The sequence below is a fragment of the Podarcis muralis genome, chromosome 1 (genome assembly GCF_964188315.1).
Source record: "Podarcis muralis chromosome 1, rPodMur119.hap1.1, whole genome shotgun sequence".
NCBI classification, from domain to species: Eukaryota; Metazoa; Chordata; class Lepidosauria; order Squamata; family Lacertidae; genus Podarcis; species Podarcis muralis.
Genome location: NC_135655.1, coordinates 68,199,048 through 68,205,047, shown reverse-complemented (window position 1 = coordinate 68,205,047; position 6,000 = coordinate 68,199,048).

The window sequence follows — 6,000 nt, the reverse complement described above, 5'->3', positions numbered from 1 at the left end:
GGCTGATTTTCATCATGTAAATGACAGCCTAAAAACATCTTGGGTGGTCTTTTACTGTGTCAGAAGTAAACGTGGTAGTCACACCATACATGTGTGCTACACGAAGGCAAACCTAAAGTAAGACGCTTCTTGTTCTAATGTCAGACAATATTAGGAATAGGTTTGACTCACAATAAGCAATCCTTTCTGTCCAGCCATGTATAACACAGGACTCACTTATGTAATTCATGGAAATAAAGAAGAGCAACCTCCAGATTTTATGCAACAAGTGCATGGCCTGGCAGAGAGTCTTCGCAAAGTTCTAGACAAATATTTAATCTGGACGAGTACATATTTTCAGTTCCTGGCCAATCCACAATCCCTTGAAGGAGAAAACCAGATCCAATTTAAATGCAGTCCATCACAACATTTCCATAACGCACAGCTGTTGGATAGGCTCGCCAGTATCCTTGGCCTTTTAAAACACCAGAAGCCATATGAGGTATTTGACCAAATCTTTGGTGACCTGATTTTGGTGTGAAGAGACACTGGCATTTTTCCTTTTAATACAGACGTTTGCCCATGATCTTCATGCTGGTGGCTCAGAATTTTTTCCATGATGAAAGATGCACTGTGAGACTTTTAACCTTTTACTGAGGGAAAGTCTACATTTGGTGCAAAACAGTTGACGATATGGTTATGCCCTTGGGAAGGTTCTCCAGTTTCTCCGTATGTATACGTGTTGAGAAGATTCCATTGTTGAAGCAAGGCAAACTGTAGAAGCCTCCTGAGTGCCTTCTTTTCCTGTAGCAGCAGCAGGAGAGACGATGACTTGCTCAAGGTCATCCAAAGTCAACTTCAGGGCTGAGGGGAGTCTCCTCAATCTTCGTCCAAAACTCTTAACTGCTACAGCACTCTGATCTGGCCAACTTGAATCTGGCACTCAGCCACACGCCCCATGTGGCAGGCATGTTGCTAGTATGGGATAGCTTATGAAGGTCCAGACACCTCTTGTATGGAGAACATGGAACAACAAAAGAAGAGGAGCCCTGCTGGAGTCAAATCTAATCCAGCATCCTGTTCTCACAGTGGCCAACCAAGTTGCCTATAGGAATCCCAGAAGCAGGACACCAGTGTCACAAAACACTTCTCTTTCTTTCCCTCCATAGTAAAGGTAAAGGGACCATTAGGTTCAGTCGTGGCCGACTCTGGAGTTGCGGTGCTCATCTCACTTTATTGGCCGAGGGAGCCGGCGTACAGCTTCTGGGTCATGTGGCCAGCATGACTAAGCCACTTCTGATGAACCAGAGCAGTGCACGGAAACGCCCTTTACCTTCCCGCCGGAGCGGTACCTATTTATCTACTTGCACTTCCCCCATACCTCCTCCCAATACCAGTGTACCTTCTTCACAAATTCTATTATAACAATTGGCATGCAAATCCTTCATTAAAATTGTAGCCAAGGTTATGATTTTGAGTTATATGCCACTAAATCCTACTCACAGCAGACCCACTGAAATCAATTAACTTAAGTTAGTCATGCCCATTAAGTTCAATAGGTCTACTCTGAGTAAGACTAGTATTGGCTACAACACTCAACAAAATTTAAAAAGCTGTAGGTACAGTAAAATGTTTATTGTCTGGGAAACTTTGTTCTGGGGGGGTCCTGCTGATTCTCCCCATTGTGGGATGTCTGCTAGCACAACAATTCAAGCAACAACAAAATCCCTTTGTGGCTTTTCTTCTTTAGCCAGTATTACCTTCTTTCCCAAAGAGACAGACCCCTTTCCCCCTTTTTCAATGACTACTTTGACCATTTGAAGCAAAGCAAACAGAGAGACCACTTCAGTAGCTAATTCAAACCTCAGATTTTGGTCTTTCAGCCAATTTTCCAGTTTTGCTACATTTTGAAAAGAGAAATATGGCAGCACATCAGCGTGAAGTGTTCCAAATAATAGGAACACATCTCTGAGGGGTACACAGTTATTCTGTTTCCCGGCAGCAGGCACAAATAGATCTTGGAAAAGTTTGGAACATTTTTCTTTCTTTCTTCATATAGTTTCAGAGATCAAAACGAGCATCTGGAATAGTGCTGCCTGGCAACCAATAACTGACAGAGGCCAGTGCAGAGACCGGAGCACTGGTGATGTCATGTGATTTTGGCAGCCCACCATGTTTGGTTGCTCTGCACCAGCTGCTCTCCAATAGTCTTCAAGCACAGCTCCATTATAGCAGTCTATCCTTAGCATTAAGAAAGTGTTAAAGAAAAAAAAAATTCAGCTGATTCCTGAAAGTTCCTGATTTCCAGCCTGAAGCTGGAAATCTGGAATCTGATGTGTTAAAGATGTCCACCACTGATGCCAGATGGAATCTGACCATCACTTTTATAGATGTGACAAAAGGAATTAAATAATAGCAGGTTAACACACACACACACACACACACACAGAGAGAGAGAGAGAGAGAGAGAGAGAGAGATTGGAATGTGCTTGTTTTGTGGTTCAAACATACCCCTTTTAAGAAATACAGTGGTACCTCAAGTTACAAACGCCTCAGGTTACAAACTCCACTAACCTGGAAGAGTTACCTCGGGTTAAGAACTTTGCCCCAGGATAAGAATGGAAATCGTGTGCCAGCAGCGCAGCGGCAGCAAGAGGCCCCATTAGCAAAAGCATGCCTCTAGTTAAGAACAGTTTCGGGTTAAGAACGGACCTCCGGAACTAATTAAGTTTATAACTAGAGGTACCACTGTGGTAGGCAAGGAAAGCTTACTTTTGTTAACTGGTCTAGGTAATGGAACACCTCTGTGGGGTGCTCAGGCAAAGAAGAGTTTCGTTTCAGCCCTGCTGGCATCTACTTTGCTGCCTTTAGTCACACCCACACTAACATTTAAAGCCCATGGCTCCCCCTCCCGAGAATCCTGGGAACTGTAGCTTGCTGGGGATTATACCTCTGTGGGGACGCGGGTGGCGCTGTGGGTTAAACCACAGAGCCTAGGACTTGCCGATCAGAAGGTCGGCGGTTCGAATCCCCGCGATGCGGTGAGCTCCTGTTGCTCGGTCCCTGCTCCTGCCACCCTAGCAGTTCGAAAGCACGTCAAAGTGCAAGTAGATAAATATGTACTGCTCCGGCGGGAAGGTAAACGGCGTTTTTGTGCGCTGCTCTGGTTCACCAGAAGCGGCTTAGTCATGCTGGCCACATGACCCGGAAACTGTACGCCGGCTCCCTCGGCCAGTAAAGCGAGATGAGCACCGCAACCCCAGAGTCGGCCATGACTGGACCTAATGGTCTGGGGTCCCTTTACCTTTTTATACCTCTGTGAGGTACAAACTACAGTTCACAGGATTATTTGGGGAGGGGGAAGCCATGCATGGGCTTTAGATTTATGGTGCAGATGTAACTCTTTTCCTTTTCCTTTTCGTCAGGTGAATTTTTCCATTCCCCAGGCTTTTAATTCTTAAAATGTAATGATTTTGTGGCTGCTAGCTTAAATGGCCTTTAAAATGCTTTTTCAGTCTTGTTAATATCTGGTTGTTTTTGTTGCCTTCCAGGGCCAGCACAAGACATTTTGCCGCCTGAGGTAAAGGACAAGATGGTGCGCCCTCCCAGTCCCATGTACAGAAGCTGACAGGACTGGCACCTGCATCTTCTTTCAACACTTCTGATTGGGTAATATCCTCCAGTACCCTTGAGGTAGCAGATCAGATGTGGGGGATGGATCTAGGAAAGACAAATGAACAAGAGAGGGTTATGGCTGAGGGGGCTCAGGAAGATTAGCCAGGAGTGCTGTTGCTGCAGAGGCCAACTCTGCCTAATGATAGAGCTGGTCCTTCTCTGGGAGTTGTTTCGCTCTTTGATTCTTCTTACCATTTCATTGTTTTTATTACTGATGTTAGCCAGCTTGAGTACTCCATCTGAATTAGAAAAGCAGGATAGGAATTTCTTAGTCAGCTAATGGGCCTGACGGAGCTGAGAGCAGGTAGAAAGAAATGAACCTGGTAAGGGGATGGTAGCATAATGGAGAATTATAAAACAATACATGGCATGGAGAAAGCAGATAAAGAGACGCCTTTCTCCTCTCATAATACTAGAATCCGAGGTCATCTAATTAAATTGAATGGTGGGAGCATCAGGGTAGACAGAAGGAAATAGTGTATAGTTAAGCAATAGTTAAAACAATGGAATTTGCTACCATAAGAGGGGGTGGTGTTGACTACCACTTTGAGAGGATTAGACAAATTCATGAGTATGAGTAATGATGGCTATATAGGTGATGTACTGGGGAACAAGAGTGTGAAGGGGATGTGGTGCCCACCCTGTGGAATGCCCTCCCATCAGATGTCAAGGAAATAAACAACCTGACTTTTAGAAAACATCCGAAGGCAGCCCCGTTTAGGGAAGTTTTTAATGTTTGATGTTTTATCGTGTTTTTAATATTCAATTGGGAGTTGCCCAGGGTGGCTGGGGAAACCCAGCCAGATGGGCAGGGTATAAATATATTACTACTACTACTACTACTACTACTACTACTATTACTCCTACTACTCCTACTACTATCATTATGTGTTGCTATGGCCACTGTAGGAATAGGATGCTTTGGTCTGATTCAGTAGCTGGGCTGTTCTTATGTTCTTAACATGTGGGTATGTGGTATGTACACCTTTGATAGCTGGATATTGAGATTCTGCTCCCTCTGCTCCTGCTATCAAAAACACTCGCACACAGTGCTTTTGCCCTGACATTCCATTGATTCACTCTTTCCAAACCACAGTGGCTGTTTTCAAAGCATCTTCTCCAGTTTCTATAGATTTTGTGTGCGTGCCAGGTCTGCCATTTTTAGTGCAAATGTCTTTTCAGAAGGAAGTATATAATTTACAACACAGGTTCCCAGATTGTGGCTCAGGCACCACCAGCAATCCACAAACTGCATTCAGGTAGTCTGTAGCATGTGAATATTCATATCTTCATTGTATTTTTCCTGCTTCTTTTATTTCTTATGTTGTATTCCACTGTATTGCAATCTGAATTCTAAGGCATGCAAATTGTGATACAGTAAAATAGAAAATAAGAAGTAAAAGAAGCAAGAAAAGTATATTTAAGAATCATGCGGCATATAATACAGCATATTCCAATTACTAGAAGAGGCAGGGGGGAAATCATTAAGTGGCCTGCCAAGATGATCAGCAGTCTTCAAGTGGCCTGTGGGGAAAATGTTTTGGGAACCACTGGTTTAGAATGATACCCGCAGTGAATCATCCTAATGAAATTTCATTCTGTAAATATTCAACAACTAGGGATTGTAAAGGAGGAAACCAGTGAAGTAGGGGTGACAATGGAGACATCAGGCAGTGGCACTAAAAGATGGTCCTTCATATAAGTTCAAGTCTCCTCGTGCACAGAATCAGACATGATTCTACACAATCATGCTTGTTTGCTTTGTTACATTTAGTTGCCTCCCTAGGTTTAAATGTGTCCTCTTCTTTCATAATTCAAAATGAATACCTTACTTTGAGTCATTTTCAATTTGAACACCAGATGGCACTGCCTGCATGTTTTCTCTCCTGCACTGTTCTATTATTCAGTTTCCTACAGGGCAAATAACTATTTACAGTGGTACCTCGGGTTACAGACGCTTCAGGTTACAGACTCTGCTAACCCAGAAATAGTACCTTGGGTTAAGAACTTTGCTTCAGGATAAGAACAGAAATCGTGCTCCGGCGGTGCAGCGGCAGCAGGAGGCCCCATTAGCTAAAGTGATGCTTCAGGTTAAGAACAGTTTCAGGTTAAGGACAGACCTCTGGAATGAATTAAGTTCTTAACTCGAGGTACTACTGTATTTGTAAGACCCCATAAAATGCAGATACCACTCTGTGCACAGAAACATCTGAGCTTCTGTTCAAAACCTGAATCTTGTATTCTGCCCCTGCAACTATAATGCAATTGACGAGTCAGAGTGGGTTTAAAGGGAGGTCTGTCGGAAGCATTCAAGACATCAAAAGGCATGAAACAAGGCTGCATATT